The 22,618-nt window shown below is 28.2% G+C and overlaps 1 protein-coding gene and 2 non-coding genes across 4 annotated transcripts in view; 2 read left to right on the forward strand and 1 right to left on the reverse strand.

Moving 5' to 3' along the window:
• Positions 1-22,618, reverse strand: part of LOC107445627 (uncharacterized) — a 593,665-nt gene that overhangs the window by 461,273 nt on the left and 109,774 nt on the right. The gene's annotated exons all lie outside the window — the stretch shown is intronic.
• Positions 2,420-2,490, forward strand: TRNAG-GCC (transfer RNA glycine (anticodon GCC)). The gene has a single exon. It is a non-coding gene; the product is annotated as a tRNA-Gly (tRNA).
• TRNAG-GCC (transfer RNA glycine (anticodon GCC)) lies at positions 2,791-2,861 on the forward strand. The gene has a single exon. It is a non-coding gene; the product is annotated as a tRNA-Gly (tRNA).

The raw sequence follows: 22,618 nt of genomic DNA on the forward strand, positions 1-22,618 counted from the left end.
CACATGTTTTATTGGAATAAACTATCTTTGATTTGTTTTGAGTATATAGAGCATTAAAATTCGAAATGTATTGAAATGCATTTCGCCCCCCCCCTCCCTACTTTTATGAGATACGAAATTTTGTTCATAATTATAATTTTTATCCTTACGGAGAAAAAAAATTCTAGTAAAATTATCGTACTGAATGGTAAATAATGATATGGTTGATACTGAATTTTTCTTGAATATGGTAATGGTTTATTGGAAATTTTGGCTCTCAAAATTATAGTTCTGATTACCTCAATTTTAGTAAAAAATACAAAACCGAAAAGTAAATTTCACCGAATAAATTGTTTTTATGCTATGCTCTCTCTAAGGTATCAAGATAGAATTACCAAATTTTATCACATATTATAAAACCATATTTTATTGTTAATTTTACAAAAATTCATTACCAAATAGAGCTTTGGTAAAAATTACCAAGCTTTTTGATATTCGCATAATGCGATAAATTTTACCTTATGTTTATAGCTTTGACCATGCTTTTTCTAATTTTCTTTTCGAATTTGTTTTCGATAAAATGTTTTTCCTATTTCTAATTTCCTTTTGCTCATGAAGGAATATCAAAAAGCATTTTTTATATCCCAATAAATAAATCTGCTACAACATTTACAAGGAAATATTCTTTATACACAACATGTAAACTGCTCTGTCCAAAAACATAGGCAAAATATCATTTGTCCATGTTTGCTAGATAAGTAGTTGGATTCTCTTTCATTAAATAACATACACAGAATAAGTCCCGTCTATTAAAATATTATTTTGCAATCCTAATTATAAATAGCATTAAAATGAAAAGAATATAATCCAACTCGAAAAATCGAGAAAAAAATCACCATGAGGATAATTAAACGATGTTTCTTATACTTTTCCTTCTTTTTCATTCTTTTTATGCTTTTGTAATGGGGATGATATATTGTAAACTTATTTTGATAATGTTAATCCTACATCTTACCTTCGTTATAGATTTTTAACATAATAATTACGCTACTGATTTTTTTAAAGCTTAAGTAACAATATGTCACATTATAGATATTTTTAAATTAATTTTAAAGTACAGTGAGCAAAAAAAAAAAAGGAATGACCCTAAATTACTTTTGATCTTATAATAGATATATTCACGTACTAGGACTCAATCTTAATGGTTCCAAGGGCTTCAAATATGCCAATTAATTGCTGCAGACGATATATGTTACAAAAACCAAACAATAAAAAACATACTTTCTCTGAAGAAATAGATTTTTTTCCTACTAAAATTGGATTTCTGACTCTCAAAATATAAGGGGTAGCCTAAATCTGGGGTTTATGGTCCGAATAGTTTGGTCTCCAGAGCGGTTCAAAGTTTGAACCTCTTAAGAATGATTTTACTTTTTGCATTCTTTGCCATATCTTGAAAATAATTTAAGTAAATCGAAAATTTTTTTTATCTCAATTATAAAATAAGTTTATCCAAAGATAATTCCATGCAAAAAAAATATATATATAATAAATATTTATTCTTTTTATTATTTTATTTAGTAATAATCGAAAAAAAAAAATTTGAATCGTAGATTTAAAAATTAGCACACAACTTTGAAGAATTTAATTTACTAAGGCAAAAATCAAAATTTTAATGTAATTGGTTTGATAGTTCCCGAGAAATCTAATTTTTTTAAAAAATTGTATGCTTGATGATGCTGATGCTGTATGTTTAATGATGATTACTGAACATCCTATATTAATAGAAAAAATCTTGATGAAAACAGGAGGAATCTAGCTGCTAGTTTAAAAATAATAAACAACACAATTAATGTTCTAAAAGCAAATTATTAAACAAGATGCATAATAGGTGTTCATATACTCTCGTTAAAAACTACTCTAAATAATTCGAAAACCATTACCATAGAAATGACAATTAACAATACAATACATTTCAGATAAATGCATTGCGCCATGATGGATTTTGTCATTTGCTACAAATAATCCCTGCAATTAGTGCTATAGAACTTAAGATTTACTCAGTACAAATTGATATGTGATCAATTTAAAGTAAGGTTGCCGACCACAATAGAAGCGGGATGACTACATCACGTTCTTGACCTAGACCTGAAGCCTATAATGCATTCATTTCTCGTAAATGTAAAAAGGAAAATTGCAATTTATTTGGTAATTGTAAAAAAAAAAAAGAAAAATAGTAATAAAGTTTCCACCTCAATGAACTTAGATGCAAGAAAAATTTGAAGTTAAGGAAGGCTTTCATTTGAAAGATTAAAAGTAGTAAGACCGCAAGGTATATAAAAAAAGTAAAGTCAGGTTAGATTTGTAATTATTATCAAGGGAGAAAAAAATATCAAAATTTTTCAATTTTTTAAAATTTATAATTAGATTACCAACTGCCGACGCATCGGTGGTTCAGTGGTAGAATGCTCGCCTGCCACGCGGGCGGCCCGGGTTCGATTCCCGGCCGATGCAATTTTTTTCATAACGCTGGGAATTACTTTACATCAAATATTTTTTTTTACAATTTTAAAAATGGATTATAGCTTTAGTACTTATTATTTTAATTGCAAAAAATGAAGACATTCAATAAAATTTAAATATTGTTGTTTAATTAGAGATACTTTTATATATTTCTTCATTTCACTTTGATTCAGAAAAAGTTAAATTTATACCTCTGCGTGTTCATGTGATGATTGAGTGGTATTCGCTACATAAACTAATTAATAATTCGAAGCGAGAGGCCAGCTTTGATAAACTGATTTACAGATGTGAGCATCGGTGGTTCAGTGGTAGAATGCTCGCCTGCCACGCGGGCGGCCCGGGTTCGATTCCCGGCCGATGCAAAGTTACTTTTTTTTTTATAAGCTGGCAATACTTGATGGACTGAATAAAGGTTTGTTTTAAAGCCAATTTCGAGCAGTAAGACCAATAATACTTTTATATATTCTTAACACTTCTTAATTTCGTCATTTTTTTAAGTACTGAAAAAATAAATACGATACATTTTATTTTTATTTTGAACTTTCGCAAAAATTAGTATTTAATTTATTATAGCACATAAATGTACGAAAAGTAACATATATGAAAATGAATGTTTGTCTGTCCTTATAGACTCCTACTCCCTCCATCCAAGAGAAATGAAATTTGGCATTCTGATATTCATTCGTAGTTTTCTTTAAATGCAATTCAGGGCGGAGTGGTAGCAAACCGCACAGCGTGCAGCTAGTATGATTATAAATGTATTACATTTTATCTAAAGATACTTCTTATATAAGATATTATAATGGATTAATATGTTTTAATTTAGCTTTTTCATTGCAGATTAGTTGTAATAATTTGAAATTATTTTGAACTAAAATCAGAATAAGAATAAATACGGAAGTAAATTTGATTAGATTCCAATGCGATTTCAATTCAATGGAAACTTTACTTTTACTATTTTTTGGTATTCTAGTAAATTTATAAGCATCTTGAAAACTTAAGATATAATTACCATTCGTATCTTAACCATTCATTACGAAAAAAAAAATTAGAAATATGATTCATAAATACTAAACTCTGAATTGCACTTGAGCTGAAATGGTAGGAAAAAAAATATGTAGAGAAAAAGTAAAAAGAAATTTTAGTCTCTGAAATGACTCGTCAGTAAATATAATACATAAAAAAATAATAATAATAATATAAATGACTATTTATTTGTTGATGCGTATTATTAGTAAGCAAAAAGTTAGAATATTTTTGTGTGATGTACCAAATTTCAATAAAACTATGCATGGTTTTTAAAAGTATGTTTACTGTATTTTTAATGAATGAAAAAATCGAAATATGAGGTAAGGTTAAATATGTAGGAAAAAGAATGAAAAAGGTTTATATAACAAAAATACTCGAAAGAAACATGAGCCAATAAGTTTAATTTCCTACTTTTTTTGAAAATCATGCATTTTCAAATTTTTTTCTCAACATAAATATCAAATATTCATGTTCTTCCTAATTAAATTTGTTATATTTTCAACTATTCGTGTCAATAGAATATTTAGTTAACACTTGTTAGTTGACACCTTTTTAGTTAGCACCTTTTTATAAGAAACGTGAAGGCATTTTATAAAAATATTAACGCAAATTATTTTTGAATAGCAGTACAGCTGATTATAAACAAGAAACAATATTATAAAACATAAAGAAAGAAATTACGATTGTCAGAGATTTTTCGCCTCAAGATTCATAAAGCAGATAAAGAAATAATGACAAAGAGTAGTTCTGTGATGTTTTTAATCATTGTAAACTAGAATAAATGGAATAAGAACAATGACACAAAAGTATAACAATTGAAAAGAAATGCAGTAAAATGAATGGGAGCGAATTAAAAAAATGTGTTAACGTACGATTAAAACAATACATTTATTTATTAGAATAGACAAGCGTGGATAACCCCTTTAAAGTATAAAGGATCGAGAGTGAGTAAATATAGTACAGAGAAACTTTCTTCTTTCTTCTAAATGTAAGACAACTTGCTTTACAGAAAGTCTTATGATTTATAAACAGAACACTTTCGCAGCATTGGTGCTACGCGGTTGGAATGCTAGTCATCCACGCGAGCGATTTCAGTTCAGTTCGGTTCCTGGCCAGTGTATACCTTTTTTACTTCTTAAGGTGGATTATGCAAACAAAATTTAAAACTTAATGCTGTTAGCTATAAAAATCTGTTTTTAAACTAAATAAATAATGTAATATTCAATATTCCAATTATATGTATATGTAGATTATATGTATAAGTATATTATATGTTATATATGTTACGGGCAAATTATGAAAGGCCAGCATTCTATAGAATGTCTAGGCATTGTATACAATGTAGGATGATTTTAGGCAAGGTATGAAGTATGAGAAGTATTACATACTTTCCCTAGGCATTGTATATAATACCAAGGCATTCTATAGAATGACGAATGCTATTTAGGCAAAGTATGAAAAAAACGTCCTGATTAGGTTATTATGTAGATGATATGCATTTCGCAAAAATAAAAATGTCCTTCTGAAAAAATAGTGAGAGTGCCAGTAAAAAAAAAATGCGTAAGGAAAAATGAAAGTTGTAGAAAATATAATTTATGCCTTTCTTAAGGGAAACAAAATTTTCATATAAAATATTCGTATTTAAGTCACAATTATTTTCAGTTTAAAAAAAATATTGCTCAAAATATCCATTTCATCACCTTTACTAAGCATGGCCACAGAAGATTTTTGCTATGCCGTTTTACCCATTTGGCATTCTATAGAATGCCTAGGAAATGTGTGAAATATAAATCGTTTCATACATTGCCCGCTAGTTTTAGGCATTTTATAAAATGCAGAGGCATTCTATAGAATGCCGGATTTCATACATATATATTTCGCTGCTTTCTGGAACCATTCTATACTTACATAATGTTAAAACGAATACATGTATTTTTATTTGTTAACGTTTCTCTGCGCTATCCTGCATATACATAATAATGAAACGTACACAATAACAAAACATGTGTAATAATGTAAACACAAATAAATATTTCTTTCTTAAGTTTAAGCTGATAACAACAATTTTTCTTCGGGGCAATCACGGAACCGATGTGTTCTTTAAATAAAGAAAAGAATAAAAAGAATAAAATCTTTATTACAATAAACAGTAAAGTTCACAGAAATAAATCCTGAAAAACAGAAAATGTTTCCTTTCTGCAGCGAGAAAAAGAAATAAATTACCAGAATCATTGTTATTTCTTACTAAGAAGATTGGTATTGACCGTTTGGACACAATCATCAATTGTCTTGCAACCATGATTTACTTTCGAAGGTTTTTTTGTTTCATTAGCCTTACTTCCCTGGAGGAACCTTAAGAAAAACCTTTATTCTCCACTTTACTTGCAAAAAAGGTTTATAAAAAAGTTGCAAAAGTGAAAGAATTAGCTTCTAACCACATGCGGGGAAAAAATAGAAAGATGTCTAGGAAAATAAATAAACTAACTTTTTTTGGTAAAGCTTGTTACAGATTGGCGAGTTAGCGAGCATCAGATCGATTACGTTTATTCCTTTTAAATTTTCAATCATTATATGTCGCCAATGTGGCGATTTCTCCTGATCAATGGCAACCCCACAGAGAGAAATGGAGGAAATAGACCTAGAGGGAGTCTTCCAAAGATCTAAGTATCTCATTACTACGATTCGTGATCTTCTATCTTTTATTCTTAAGATTTATTTTTATCTCGGTTTCTTTTTTCTAATGACTTAGAGTTTTTATATTCAATATAAATCTTTTTTTTCTTCGTTTCATTAAATGTACTTCAAATTTTGTTTACAAATGTGCTTAATGAACATTTTTTTTTAAATATAAAAAAAGCGTAATTAATTTTTATTTTATTGAATACATTTATTAACTATTTGCATTTTTTTATGGTAAGAAAATTCTGAGAAATTTTAAACTGCCTTGTAAAATATATTAAATGGCTGAATTTTATGTGAAAGTAAATTAGTTAGCATTAATAGCATCGAGTAAAAATTCTATGTAAGTATAAAATATGCAACTTTATAATTAATATAATTTGATAAAAATTAGTGTAGGTCTCTACATTTTTTTAAAGAACCCTAAAATGAAATTAATTACGGCTTTAACTTTTATGCAGTAGTTTTTAAAAAAAAAAACATTTTTAAAATCCCTAATTAACATTTTAACAGAAAAACTTTCTTGAAACCTTAAACATAGCATGCAACACTGTAACCATTCAGTTACTGTTAATTACTCTTGTTGAAAATTTCAGTAGCTAGTAAAATATAAAAACCAGTTTTAACAGTTTAAACAGTTCCATTTCTTATAATTTGTATCTGGTCAAAAGTATATGTATGTCCAAGTATAAGAAGAAGGCGTATTTCATGATTTTTCAACGGTCAATTAGTTCTCGTGGTTGGAAACTGTATGTGGACATGGTTACTTTCCTATATATCTGCCTGTATTCTAGAGAAAGTTCATTTCTCTTTCAGCAGAATAACAGCTAAATTCATTCATTAAAATTTAAGCAACCATGGTTTGATGACCATGGTTTAAAACTTAACTGGCTTTCTTAGAACTCAAATTTAAATTCTACAGATTGTATTGAGTTAGAACGTGAAATACGTACCCAGCAAAATCAACCATGCTCACTGCCAGTATGTTTCCAGAATAGTTATTTAAATATTTTCAATTTCTGTTTCATGCCATATTATATTAAAGTTTTTTTTAATCATGAATTCATCATGGCTCTCAATCCCTATACCTTAAATAATTTGATATATATATATATTTTTACATAGTTTATAATTTTATTATATTTTACAAAGTTTTCTAAAAGTTTATGCACTTAGAAAGTGAGAAATTTTGTGTTCTTCAGTGAGTTATTAACTAGAGTTCAGTGAGTTATTCAATAATCTTATTTTCAATTTTTTAATAATTATATGTGAAATAGAAAAATTTTAAACGTATTGAGAAACATATAATTACACTAAAATATTTCGATACATGGCTCAGAGATAACAAAAAAAGGTTCAATCAAGTACGATATAGTTTCTAGCAATTGGAAAAATAGAATAAAGTATTCATCAATGGATAATGAAAGGTCTTTTTGTATGATGACTGATTTATTGCAGGTAATTTCTTATTTGAGAGATTAAAAACATTTTAAAATGTTATTAATTCCATTTAGAATATTCCATCTAGATATATCTAAGTTATTATTCACTATAAATATTAAAATCTCGTACTTTATCAGAAAGTGATGACAATGGAATAAACTTTGTCAACTCAATTTTATCTGTTCATGTACACATAAAAAAATGCAGTTTATTCCTATCTTGCAATACATTTTCCAACTAAATTTTTTAAAATGTTATTCATAGAAAATCGTCTTGAGATATATAAATTTGTATCGAAGAACATTTAAACACCCCACACTTAAGTAAAAGGTATTCCTAGAGACCATTAATTAGCGTTTCGCACAGAAACAGTTATCTTCCTAGTTCGGCGTTCTAGACGTTGTTTGAGTCTGATTTAAAAGTGAACCCCGTAGAACGAAGTGAAACAGTTTAGTGCTGTCATTTTTCAAGGATTAAGAGAGTCCTGCGTTTGTAGTCCGTGGTCACCAATGAAGAGAGATGTTCTTAAGCGTTGACTGAGATCAAATGAGGTACCTTCATACCCATAGCCTAATACTGCACTCACCATGTAAAAAGAAGTACGCCTACGAATTGATTTAGGAGCTTTATATAATAACCGTATAAATCAATGCTTTATTCTACTAATGTTGCTGAATTTCGTTATAATTACGGGAACTGGGCTTTGTTCTAAAAAAGGGAGCTGGTCTTTATAAATTAAAGTCGAACTCTCCAAATTTGACTAAATTTTTTTGATTAGATTAATTATTTTTCAATAAATAATTTCCAAAGTTTTGTACGATATAAAAATTACTGAGATTTTACAGTTAAATTTAAAAATTTCAATGAAGCAAAAATTAACTCTTTAATGCAATTTTATAAATTAACAGTTTATTCATAAATACAATAAAAGTTACTCGCAGCTTATTCAGAAATTTTTTTTTTGCCTTGAAGGAATGATATTAAGGAAACCAGACTATCTTTTCAGAGGTTTTTCTTCAAACATGAAAATAATGGTACTTAAGAAATCTAATATAATTATTTAAAAAAAACGTTTACTGTCTATAATAAAGATTTACCATAAGTACATTTTAACACTCACTAAATAAATGTCGTAATAGTTTGTAAAAGGAAAAAAAAGAAGAAGAAATAATTGATAAATAAAAGTGAAACAAGAAAATCCCATAAATAAGTCGTTAACGTTTTTTCTTAAATGTCAAACAAGTACAAAGCATAACTTCCTTTACGGCTTGATATGATGTAACTGTGTAAAGAGAGTAAACTGGCGTCACGGTTACAGTTAATTGCAGCTCGTAAAAGATGAAGGAAGTAATTGTGCTTCTGGACAACTTAAAGAAGTGTCTCGGAAGCAACGAGGAGATTCTTCAGATACAAGTGGTGCTAATGGTGCAGAAACATGAATACAACAACGCCGAGTTAAGAATGATAATAACATGTCTAAATTGGGAGGCTTTCGAAAACGGATAATTTATTCATTTGCATATTTTTAAGATTTATTCAACAATTACTTTGTTTAAAATCATGTTAAAAATATTTTTTTACTTATATACTGCATGAAAAATAATTTACATAAAAAAATGACAATTTTTTTTTATATCTTACTATGCATAAAAATCTAATGATGGTGTCATAGTTTTCCATTGTTGTCCCTGTATTTTTATTGGCCTGAAAATCGTGTGGTAGGATCCAATTTTTCCTCATTCATTTCTATATTGTTTTGGTTGTCATCAGCATAAAATTAATGAAAGACATACGATTATTGCTTTTCTATAAATCTTTTTGTATCAATAATTTAAAGTTATTTTCATGTGCTGCTTTCATTGCGCTTTTTATTCAAGAGTTTAAAGCTAAGATAATTGTTGCTATTTTTGTTATTATTATAATAAAATACTGCTCTATATTTTAAGATAAAGCTATTTAGAAAGGTAGTCTAATCTTATTAACCGTTTTACAATTATTATTTTTGTACAAATAACATCAATATACTGTTATAAATTACAGTTAAAGAGATCCGTTAAATGATTTAAAACTTAACGATCAGCTTCATGTACAATGAGTTACGAGCAAAAGTGGTATTTAATATATCCCCCCTTTGGTAAGCAAATATATTAAATCACGATTGCGAACTCATCATATTTGTTTGAACAATATAATGTTATAACAATATAAATATTATTTAAAAAAATGATTATTTAGAAAAATTACTTATATTCACCAATAGATCTTAATATTTATAATACTAATAGATAATAATGGCGCCCGGTGACTGAGTAGTAGCGGTTCGCGCTCCCGTGCCACAGGTCCTAGGTTCGATCCTCTGGCCGGGCAAGGTTGACTCAGCCTTTCATCCTTTCAGTGGATCGATAAATGAGTGCCAAGCATGCTTGGGAACTAAAGACTGGGGGTTTCGCGTTCGGCTGACCACCTAACCGGAACATCTGCTCCTGCTCCCGAGAACACAAGGTCAAGAAAACTGAGGTGGGCACAGTAGGCCTTGGCCCTCCATGGGCTGTCGCGCCACTGAGTTCAGTTTAATAATAGATAATAATATTTGAGCTTGGGAAGTGGAGGCACAAGCGTAAGCAAACAAAATTCTTTTTAATGCAGGCATGTTAATTGAATAATTTTAATTTTAGTAGAAAAACTGTTTTCAGCCAAGAACCAACAATTATTTCGAAACAATCATTGGGATTGGTGAGCGGTAGTGAACAGGGGGCTTAGTTCCCTAGTAAATTAATATTATTTTTCGCCACTTTCTCTTTAAATCTTTCCTTTCAAAAGTGTTTATACTTTTAAGAGGCAAAAGAGATATTAAATCTTCAACAACAAAAAAAAACGAGTCTAGTCTCTTTCTCTCTCTCTCTTGAGCAAAAAAATAGAATTAAAATCAAATTTTTTGTCGAAACCTACTAATACGTAATTCTTTTTTTTGCTAATTTTTTAAGATTTATTGAAGTTTCGGTAAAAACAATTCTGGGTGTCATTTGCGAAAGCAGTAAAATAGCTCGCATCGTCATTGCAAACAAGCATACTTAAAACTTATTATAATACAGAGTAGACAAAATTTATCCTTTTGCATTTGTCAAAAATCTGTAACAAATGATGCTATTCAAAAAATAACTTTCAGCAAATCAATATTTTCTTTTGTTTAATATAATGATGTTCAAAAAGTTTAAATTGTAAGGTTTCCTACAGTTGAAAAAATGACTCTGACTTAAAGTATGAAAATATTTTACATCTTCACAAACTGCCTATTATTTTTAAGGGACAAAAATGAAGGAAATTCGTTTATTTGTCCCCTAGAAATTATAAATAAAATAAGTCTTGCTTCATTTGATAAGAACTACATTTTAGTGTGCTAAGAAGCAAGGAAATTCCAAGTAAAGATCCGTTATTTTATCAGGCAATGGTTCTAATTCAGGAACATTTTTTTCAAAAAGATTATGAGCAATAACTTAACTATGTCACACATAGCAATTAATTTGTAAAGCTAAATACGTTTATTTATACCATAAATGAATAGAATATTAGCTAAAACAATTCGAGACTGATTTTTTTTTAGCAAATGGCTTTTAGCTAAAAATATAAAATATTTATTTTACTCAAGCGTAATTTTTTTAAAAAAAGGTAGATTTTTAATGACACTTTTAGGCCTTTTGCCTGATAATGGGTTTATTTTGGGTTACGGGTTCAAATGTGCCAATTCTTAAAACATGGTTTTGAATAAAGTGAACTTTGTAATTCGCACAAAGTTTTTTTCTTGTGATATTAATTATTCATTTCTCAGAACAATGAAAAATACTTCTATATTTTTAACACAATAGTGCTATATTTTTTTTTTACAAATAAGTTTTGTGTCACAAAAAATATTGTTTTCGACACGGAAAAATCCAACATCCCTCTAAATACAAATTACTGAGAGATAAATTTTAAATTCACTAAATAAATATATCTTCAAATACGATCAGTGTTAAAGTTTAAAAGATTAAAATTATTACTCTTTCCTGCTCGGCGAGTTCTTAAATAAGTTCTCTTTACCAATCCCACGGTAATGTTTTCATACCCTATAAATATACGGCCACCATTATTAAGCATCGATAACGAATATTTGTATCGTTATCACATATCGTGTGCACATAATTAAACTCCAAACAACGGCACGCTATTTGAAGTGGCAATCGCCATTTTGTTCCATTGCGAAATAAAAATAAAAGAAGTAAACATGCAAATTCGAAACGGAAGATAAACAAGCTTACATCTATTTATTCGTTTGAGATTTTTTCCCTGGGAGCATGAATAGAATAAAATTTCCTTTCTCTTAACAGTCTACCGCACTGCAAATCGATAAAGAAACAGGTTAATGCACGTATTTTATGCTCTTTCAATGCAAATTTCATTGAAGTTGAATGCGATATAAATATGCAGGCATTGAATAGTTCTATTTGATATTCATTTTAGCAGACAATCTTAAAAGGGCCCAATCTATAAAAGATGTTATTTTAGAACGAAGCTAAAATGCTACATTGTTTTACAAATATTACTTTCCAAATTTGAAAGCTATTTTTGTCGTATTATTTTATGTTTAAACATCTTTGATTACAATTACATATAAAGCACACATATCTTTTAAATTATGATTCTTATTTTTTTCTTAAAGCTTACTTTTTTCAAATTGACTTTCACTGCTATTTAGTAAAAATTTAATTGAGCTTTTAACTAATGCAGTGTAATCCCCATTCATTGATATTATTTTTCTAGCTTCAGTTTAATTAAATTAATTAAATTTATCAAATTAATTAATTAAAATTACTGCCTTTCCATTTCGTGTATTTACAAATAACACAAAATATACTTTAGATAGTAATTTATCTCCTTAAATGTGTCTGAAATTTTATTATTAGATTTAGATAATTTAAATCTAAATCCTTTTCAAACTTTACATTATTGATATTTATTATTAATTTTCTGTAAATATATGTACACTATTTTCTAATTTATAATTTATCGCAACGTTATATGATGTACTTTATAATGTATCGCAAATCGAAGAAATAACAATTAATTATATTTATTTGTTTCCATAATGTTAGAAAAATAACTGATAATATATTTTATACTCAAAATCGAAATAAAATTGCACTATGGGTGCTAACAATGTACCGTGCCTTCATTAACACTCAATATTTTAAAAGAAAAAGCATGGAAACAATTTACAGAATAAAAACAAAATAAATAATAAAAAAATTAAGGAGAATTTCGCTAATCAAATTTTAAAAAAATGGAGAAAACGATAAATTGATTACTCGACTAGAAGTTAGTAGTGCGAATTACGATGCAACTAGTAAGAAGCAAAGAGGTACTGTACACTGTAAAACAATTCTGACCAAATTACGGTAAAAATTACTGGCACCCTGCGTGCAGTATTCGTAAAATCTATTTTATTGTAAAATACATTTTACATTAAAATTTTATACCGTAATTTTTACAGAAATATTTATTTTTTACAACGATTCAGTTAATTTACAGTTAATGTAACTGTAATAATTATAGTACACCAGATTTTTTTTGGTTCCGTTAAACTGTATGATAAAATGAATTTTACCGTTAAAAGCATTAGCCCCCTGAGTGTCATTATATTTACTGTAATTTGATCCAGTATTTTTTATAGTGTTATGCATTAAGTAAAAGATTCATTCACCCATGCTTTGAAAAATGTTGCATGTCTCAATACTTCTTCTTGATCTAAAGACTGACATGCTATGCCTTGTTAAAAATCTGGAGTAGATAGGTATATTTAATTTGTGTTAATAATAAAATCGATTACAAAATTTTATTGCACAGGAATTATTTTACATCATTACATCGCTAATCACTTCGCTATACGAAAATTGGAGTAAATAGAAGTAAATTTTATTAAAATTAAGATTCTATGGAGCAACACATGTTTTCACTGAAAGATGTAAACAACACATGTTTTTCACTGAAAAAGAACAAAAGATCAGAAGAAAATTTTCATCGATAAAGTTAAAAAAATAAAAACATTAAAGATTAAGTACTAAAATGAAATTTGATTTAAAACTATACAAAACTCTGAATGAATACTTTGAATAAAAAAAAGCAACAATAAATAAAATATTATAATAGAATTGTGTTTCTTAAAAAATAATTTACTCAAACATAAAAGTCAGATCAAATCTTCATCATTTCAAAACTCATAAAATCTCACGTCTTGTTTTCCAACTCCTTCAAATCTATTCTCGGAACAGAAGTGGAATAAAATATAAGTCAAACATTTTCCGAAAAAGAATAAAAAGGAGTCCTAGAGATCAGGATAAAGCTTTTTGAAAGCTTCGAAAGGGGGGAAAGCAAGAATAAAATGGAATAATATGAGATTCATTGAGAAAAGAAGCTTGGAATTTTTCTGGCAGGCGACAATTTAGTATAGACCGATCATAAATCTCTGTAGCGAACTTCATTTGAAACGTGAATAGCAGTTGCAAAATGTTCGCACTTCGCAGATTGTGTAGCGATCGTTAATTATGCTGTTTAAGATCTTGGCAATGTCTATCAACAAAACTAATTACTTTTAATGAATAAGTTTGAGATTACCAAAATTCAGATAATATGTGCAAACCAATAGTGCAATGATAGAATAAGTTGGTATTAAGCAAAAATATTCATAACTAGTTAAGAATTCCGTTAATTTGCACTAAATGTACACTAAACAAAAATGTACTTCAAATTTCTTTTACACTATAAAGCACAAATTGTCTGTGACTAATCATATTAATCAAATCTATTTTAAATTCGTAAAATTACAATTGCAAAGTTCATATACGTTTTAGTGAAAAACTGTGGTTTAAATTTTTGTTAGTAAGCAAAGACCCAAAGTGTCTCTTGACAATCGCATTGAGTTAAATAAATCAAGTTTTAATTAGTCGAGAATTTTGGATATTTCGAATTACAAGTTCTTATAAATTTATATGAACAAAATTGTGTTTTAAATTTCGGTCAAAGTAAGAACCTGAAGAGCCTCTTGCCAAGCTTGTTGAGTCATTTCAATCAAAATTTAATTGAGAAATGTTAAAATGTTGATTTTTTTGATTTTTGGAATCATATTAATCAAGTCTATTTGAAATTTTGAAGATTTAGAACTGTAAGTTCGTATAAATTTATATAAATACAATTGTATTTCTTGTTTCAGGGACGAAATAAGGAACTAAATTGCCTCTTACCAGAGATATTGATTTATTCAAATCATGTTTTAAAGTTTTAATTAGTTAAGCATTTCGAAAATTTCAAATTACAAGTTCGTTTAAATTAATGTAAGCACAATTTTATTTCAGATTTCTGTTACAAAATAAGAACACGAAGTGTTTGACCAATCATATTGATCAAATATCGATTAGCTAAGAACTCAGTAACATTTCGTATATAGAATTCGTAAAAATTTAAATAAAAATATTTATTTTGAATTTTTCTACAAAACAAGAACCCAAAACGCCTCTTGCCAATCATATTGATTTAAACAAATCAAATTTTTATTAACTAAGTATTTCAGGTAGGTAGATACTTTATTTACTGCGCTATTGGCGACAGTCTGTGAAACATCCCTGAAGATGATCCGAAGACAAGACATCGCAATTTTTTATTTTCTGCAGAGGGGATGGCTGCTTTGGTTTGTCCGACGATCTAAGTGTGAAGTCGCGCACTTTAAAGTAGAACAGTTTAATGAGGACCGATACCGCTCACCCGCGGTCCCTACGCTGGCTGATCAAAGTGGTCACTCGCTCTCTACCTGAACTCAGCCAGGGAGGCTTGACTTCGGTGTTCTACTGTGAACCGTGTCTTTACGACCAGTCCACTGAGAGTTCACAAGAATTTCGAAAATTTGTAGGATAAACCAACCAGTGAAGGAACATATTTCATATATATATATATTAAAAATAAGAATTTGAAAGTTTTTCTTTAGATTGATTGGTAACAATAGCTTACTGCCAAGCAATAGGAAGTCATCTAGCAATGTTTTGGATTACCTGGTCGAATAGACTTCTCTGGAAAAATGTTTGAATTTGTTATTATCTCTGCAACACCTTGTTTCGTTCAAAAATTTATAAAGTGAGTGTTTGTATTTATATGAGTGAAGTGGAATTAATTGCATGTAATAGTTTTATTTTTCTCACTGTGAAAAAGAGAATTCAAAATATAGTTATTGAAGTTACGTTTTATTTTTTTTAAGCATCATAGCACAATAAAGTGCTGAGATAAGGGGGTGTTTATTCACTGGATCACCAAACGATGAAAAACCAGTGAAGGAACAAATGTTCCTTTACTGGTTTTTTTTTCTAAGTTAATGAAAATAAAAGATAAACTTTAATTTTCTTGTACCTTTAGTGATGTTCCGCATCAAAAGTATGTTAAAAATACAAAAAACAACCTCTAACCAGTGAGGGAACAGGCATGTTCCTTTACTGCGCATAGATTTCCCAGTGAATGAACAGTATGTGCTAATGTGTTGATACTTTAATTTTCAATTCATGATTACAAAAAAAGTTAACATTTTCCAAGTATTTATAGGTTATAATTTCAAGAATAGGCTTGTTTTTAAATATTTGTATGGCTTATAAATTCATAAAGAGCATTAAAAAATAACCAAAATAAAATGTTTCTTTACTGGGTGTTCTTTCACTGGTAAGAGCTGTTCCTTCACTTGGTCTTCTTACTACTTGTTATTTGAACCTCCAAAACTTTAACACAATATTATGTAAGTTCTCTACAATTTTTTTACATAATTTGCAATTAGTAACAAATATGTTGACACTGTCATTTAACTAAAATTACGAAGTTTGAAATTAATATGATTTTTTAAAAGGCAAGCGAAGCTTAAGTGTTCCTTCACTGGTTAGTTTACCCTACACGGTTTGAAGTTTCTCAAACCATGTAGGAACTATTCTCCTACACGGAAAAATGGTTAAAAAATTTTTTGATAGTTATTTCTCCATATTCAAACAAAACAGTCAAATAACCATTAATAAGATGGTAATCAAACTGCTAATTGTTAAAAAATCCGTTGATGTACTGCTTTCACCCAATACGGCCAAACAACCAGAATTTTATCGCACCATATAGGCCCACCTAATGAAGCCACTTAGTTCCACGCTGATGGGTACTTATTATGGCAGAGAGGGTTAATCTGGCAATGCCATGAATGACACAATCGGCATTCGAGTCCCAGCGTTGGCACTACAATATTTCCTCCATTCCTTCAACACATGAAGAGTTTCCAGTGTCCTACACTCTCCGATTTGTAACATTGTGTGATATTGGAATACAATACTCTCATTCCCGCATATGGCAGCTTCATAAGGCTTCTAAACTATCTCCAATGTCCAGTAATTTTTTTTACCGTTTTGAAATCATGCTAGTAGTAAATGGTTATAAAACGATATAGTTTTGCATTCATGGTCTCATAACCATACTTGTTATAAACGGTTTCAAAACCTTAAAGATAAAAAAAAAATCTTCAACGTTAATAACTTTACGGTTAATTGTGGACATACTGCTGACAGTTATTTTACCATAATTTTAGAATGAAAACTCTAACTGTGTAAGTTAATATAAATTTATGTAAACAAATATGTATTTTAAATTTCTGAGACAAATTAAGAATCCGAGGTTCCCTTTCTATTCTCATTGGTTGTTTTTATGTAAATATTGACTGTCATAATACTTTTAGAATAAGAATATTTTAATTCCTCGTCTCTGCATAAAATTATTTGTCATTACTTTTCGTTAGGAACAAAAATGGGTGCGTAATAAATTGATTCAAAACTGAATCAAATCTTGAAATTTAAGTTCAGAACATCTTCTTTATGGTAAAACAAAATTTTAAGCAGTAGAAAACAAAATCGTATTATATTGTAGGCAACTTTCGTTTTACTCAGTAAAAGAAACATTTATAAGTTAAAAAATTAAGCTATAAATTCTATTAATAATTTTCAATATTTTTCTGTTCTAAGAGAAATAAAAGTGGAATCAAATAAAATAGCTAAATTATTTTATTATTTAAATTAAAATCATCAAATAGCTAAATTATTTTTAAAATTAATTAGTTGATTTTTAATTATTTCACAGCATTAACTAGTTATTTTTTAATTAAGTCATTCTGAATGTTGAATGCAGTAACGTTAAATGAATTACTAAAGTCAATTAATCTAAAGTTTATTGCATTAAAATTAAATTTTAATTTAAAAAGAAAACCTACTTAAGACAATTTACATAAGTAATTCAAATAGTTTAACGAAGGAGAAAAAATGATATTAAAAGTATGATAAATGTTCCAAATCAGGGAGAGACAGAACTTGAATGTAGAAGAAAATTTTAACAAATTTAATAAAAAGGAATCCTTTTTATCGGCGTTGAATATTAAAAGCAAGGACGATTAAAGTGATGGATTGTAGAGGTAGAATAAAAGTCTTTCACTCAATTATCAAAATGAATAGCGAATAAAATATTTGATTAATGAAGCGCTCCTGCTTAAATAACCTTCTGACATGACTTAAAACACAAGCTTTCCATCATCTTTCGATCTCAGTGTTTTCGAAAAGAGTTGAAGGGGAAAAATCTTCACAAAACTGAAAAAAATTTGGCAGAAACGGTTAATGGCTTTACTGTTAACATTGGGTAATGTCATGGATATGAGATGCTGAAATGGGTAAGGAATGAGTTAGTATAGAATTAGTAAATATTTTTTAAGGTTTTGGTCTTTTAAAACTGACAAGAATTTGCAAGAAATGGTTGATGAGGTTATTATTTATGTATATTGTCATAGATATGAGATGCTGAAAAGGGTAAGGAATGAATTTGTACAGAATTAGTAAATATTTTTTAAGGTTTTGGTCTTTTAAAACTGATAAGAATTTGCAGGAAATTTTTTATGAGGTTATTGTTTACATATATAGTCATAGATACGAGGCACTGAAAAGGGTAAGGAATGAATTTGTACAGAATTAGTAACTTTTTTTAAGGTTGTAATCCTTAAAAATTGAAAATAATTTAGAATAAAGGGTTGATTGTTGTTTTCATTGGGAATTTGTTATGAGATGCTGAAATGAATAAGAAATGAATTCACACAGAATAAATAATTATTTTAAGGTTGTAGTCTATTAAAACTTTAAAGAATTTGGAACGGTACTTTTATTTACGTCCCGCAAGAGCTGCACAATGGCTATTGATAAAACATTTGGAAGAAATTGGATGAGGTTATTGTTTAGATTGGGCAATGTCAAGGATATGAAACGTTGAATTGGCTAAGGAATGATTTTGCATAGAATAAGTAACTGTTTTTGAAGGTTGTGGTCAATCAGAACTTTAAAGGATTTGGAAGAAACTGTTGATGGGTTTATTGTTTGCTTTGGGCAATGTCATGGATATGAGATGTTATTGAAATGGGTAAGGAATGAGTTTGCATAGAATTACTTTTTAAAGTTGCAGTCTTTTAAAACTAAAAATAATTCGGAAGAAATGTTTGACAGGGTTATTGTTTACATTGGGAAATGTTACGTATATGATATGCTATATAGAAAAAGTAATTAATTTGTATATAATTACTAATTTTTAATATGGTTGTTGTCATTAAAAATTGAAAATAATTTAGAAGAAATTGTTGATGGTTGTTTACATTGGGTAATCTTATGAATATGAGATGCTGAAATCGATAAGGAATGAAATCGTATAGAATAAGTAATTATTTTGTAAGGTTGTCGTCTATTAAAACTTTTTGGAAAAAATTTTTGATGGGGTTATTGCTTACATTGAAAAATGCCATGAATATGATATGCTTAAATGGGTCAGGAATGCATTTGTACTGAATTGCTAATTATAAGAAAATTCTGTACTTATGCTTTGTGAAACAAATATGCAAAAACAGCTGTTGGACTTTTCTCGTTAACTAATTTGTGTTCTTTTCCAATAATTTTTACTTTATTATTTATATTTATCTATGTTCTTTTAAGATACAGTGTCCAATAATTGGTGCAATTTTTGTTACCTAAAAAAAGAGTATTTTAATTTTTTTTTAATCTGTATGACTTTATTAAGTGATTATCTACTTAAAAATTAAATTCGAATTACTCTTGTTAAACGGAGTTTTTAATTGACAATGAGAAACTAAACGAACGATAAGAAATGCGATGAAAGTTACCGTTTAGACTATATTGTGCAATATAGTATCTTATTGACTGAGTCAAATGGAGTAGTTTCATGAGAAAAATCTGAAGAAAAACACTATAAAAATTTTCTATAATATACGAAATTATTAAACATTAAATTTTATCGTTTTTTTATCGCTAAAAATAGCTAAATAAATTTAGTTAAAAGAATTTACTTTAAATTTTTTTTGTCACATTACTGAGTTTATATTTTATACTGAGAAAAAAAAGTATTTTAAAAACTGCCAGAATATGGTGAACTTTACAATCTTTTTGGGAACACCACGAACATAGATAATTTTTACCGAAGTGCTTATTTAACTATTTTGGAATAATTTTCAATATAATATAATTTTATGATATGTCATAAGATTTGGTAAATATAGCAAAATGTTTTAATTTTATAATGGATACAGAAGATGCCATAAAAGCTATTTAATCGGTAAAATATACTTTTCAGTTTTATATTTTTTACTAAAGGTAAGGGGACTATAATTTTGGAAACCAGAATTTGCGGTAAACCGTTGCTATATGAACGGAAAACTTGCCAAATGAATGGTTTAAAAACTGTATATTTTGGTTTCATTAATCAAAATTATGGTTATGTTAACCAAAATGTCATTACCATATCGTGCGGTAATTTGACCAGAATTTTTTTCGCCGTGCAAAAACACCATTTTCTGCTGTTATTTAAAGCTTGGGTCTCAAGATCATCATCTTGGGTCATCTTTCGTTCCTCCAAGTACAACCTATTACCTCCCAGTAATTTGAAGTATTTTTTTTTATTACTTTATCCTAAATTTAGAACACAATATCGTTCCAATTGCATTGAATATTCTTCAACAGGTAGTTTCTTTGTGTGATATTTATATCTCTTATTTATGTGCAAAAACCCTTTCATGCGCGTTTCGCACTACTTTTCGATCTAGAATTTTCGTTCTTTGCTGAATTGGTAACTTATGACCTCTGTTTTAAAATCAGAAAAATGAGAATGCTATCAATTTAGTTAACTAAATTGATTGATAAATTAAACTAAAAAATGACATATATTATAATATTATAAAATGATTGAAAAAAATCAATTTCATACTGAAACAATTCCATAAGTTGAAGGAATGAAATGTCAGAAAATCCCGTAAGATATGTTTTCATATGAATTCAAATCCGCATAAAAGAATGGTATAGATAAAAGAGAGAGAGAGAGAGAGAGAGAGAGAGAGAGAGAGAGAGATAAATAAAATAAATAGTTTGAAAATTCATCTTTGATTGATATTGAATTTAAAAGATGTTATTTACAAAAAAATTTAATTTTTTGTTTAGTGCATGTTTGTTTATGCTGTGGCATTTTTCTTATCTGCTCATGTTATCCAGCTCCCCACCCTACACGGGAGTAAACTTTAAAACTTATTTCACCTCGTCAAGAGCTTAATAACCAAATATTATTTCAACCAAATATATTCAAGGTGAGTTTGGTGGTGCACAGGGTCTAATTGAACTAGATTGTGAAGACAGGATAAAATAAGAATAATTTTTTGTATTCCGTTGTGGACCTCAAAGTGCAAAACAAAAAGAATGTTATCCAATAGACATATCAAGAAAAATAATACATTTTTGCCTTATTTAATTAAGATAAATTCCCCACAACCTGCCAATTTAAAAGTAATATTTAATCAACGTTTTGTAGTACAGAAGATATCCATTACAGTTGCATCGTCTAAAAAAAGAAAATTTTAAAAGAAATGTCAATTCAGTTAACATCCCGATAACTCATGATGATACTTAAATAATTTGGCTCGAAGATTTAAGATCAAATACTCAGTTGCCAAAAAATGATTTAAATTTAGATTAATTTTAGATAAAATATTTAAAAGGATGCTAATATTAGAAAAAAATATTTGAAATGATATTAATATTAGAAATTTTTTTTTAAAATGATATTAATATTAGAAAAAAAAATATTTAAAATGGTATTATTAGAAAAAAAAATATTTAAAATAATATTTATATTAGAAAAATATTTAACAGGATATTAATACTAGAAAATATTAAAATTATATTAATGTTAAAATATATTTAAAATGATATTAATATTAGAAAAAAATATTTAAAATATTAATATCAGGGAAAATAAGCAGATATTGTATTACAAGTGAAAATAATAAATCATATTCAAGAGGTAGCTCTTGAATCAATTAATAAACCTAGTGCTATATTTTCTTTTTTTAATGTAGTGCTATATTTGTTTTTCAGTGCTATATTTTCATTGAATACATCGAATCAAAATATTTTTAACAAAATTTGCATTGATATTTTTTTAAAAAAGGGAAACCATATTTTGAGGAATGTATTGTCTTTGAATCTCTAAAGAGACGCGTCACCTGTTTCAGACAAGAATCCCTACACGCCACAAACCAAACATCTCCAACAAGATCAAAGTTTTTTTTTTTCTTTTTTCGCAAACTTATGTTAGCTGTTACCTTATATGTCCAGATGGGAGCTCCTACTGTCCAAAAAAGCGTACTTTTCTTCTCCCCCTGCAGATTTTATTACATCATTCATGTTTTATTCCCAACACTTCCAACCCCTCTTCAGAATTTTTTCTTCTATTTCATTTCTTTTCTTAGCCTTAACGGTATATCGTCTCAATTTTTCTCACTTTTCCAGCCTCTATTAAAGTCAGGGCCGCCTATCTGTCAAGGGAAGGGGGGGGGGCAGTAAGG

Source organism: Parasteatoda tepidariorum, chromosome 2 (genome assembly GCF_043381705.1).
Source record: "Parasteatoda tepidariorum isolate YZ-2023 chromosome 2, CAS_Ptep_4.0, whole genome shotgun sequence".
Taxonomy (NCBI): domain Eukaryota; kingdom Metazoa; phylum Arthropoda; class Arachnida; order Araneae; family Theridiidae; genus Parasteatoda; species Parasteatoda tepidariorum.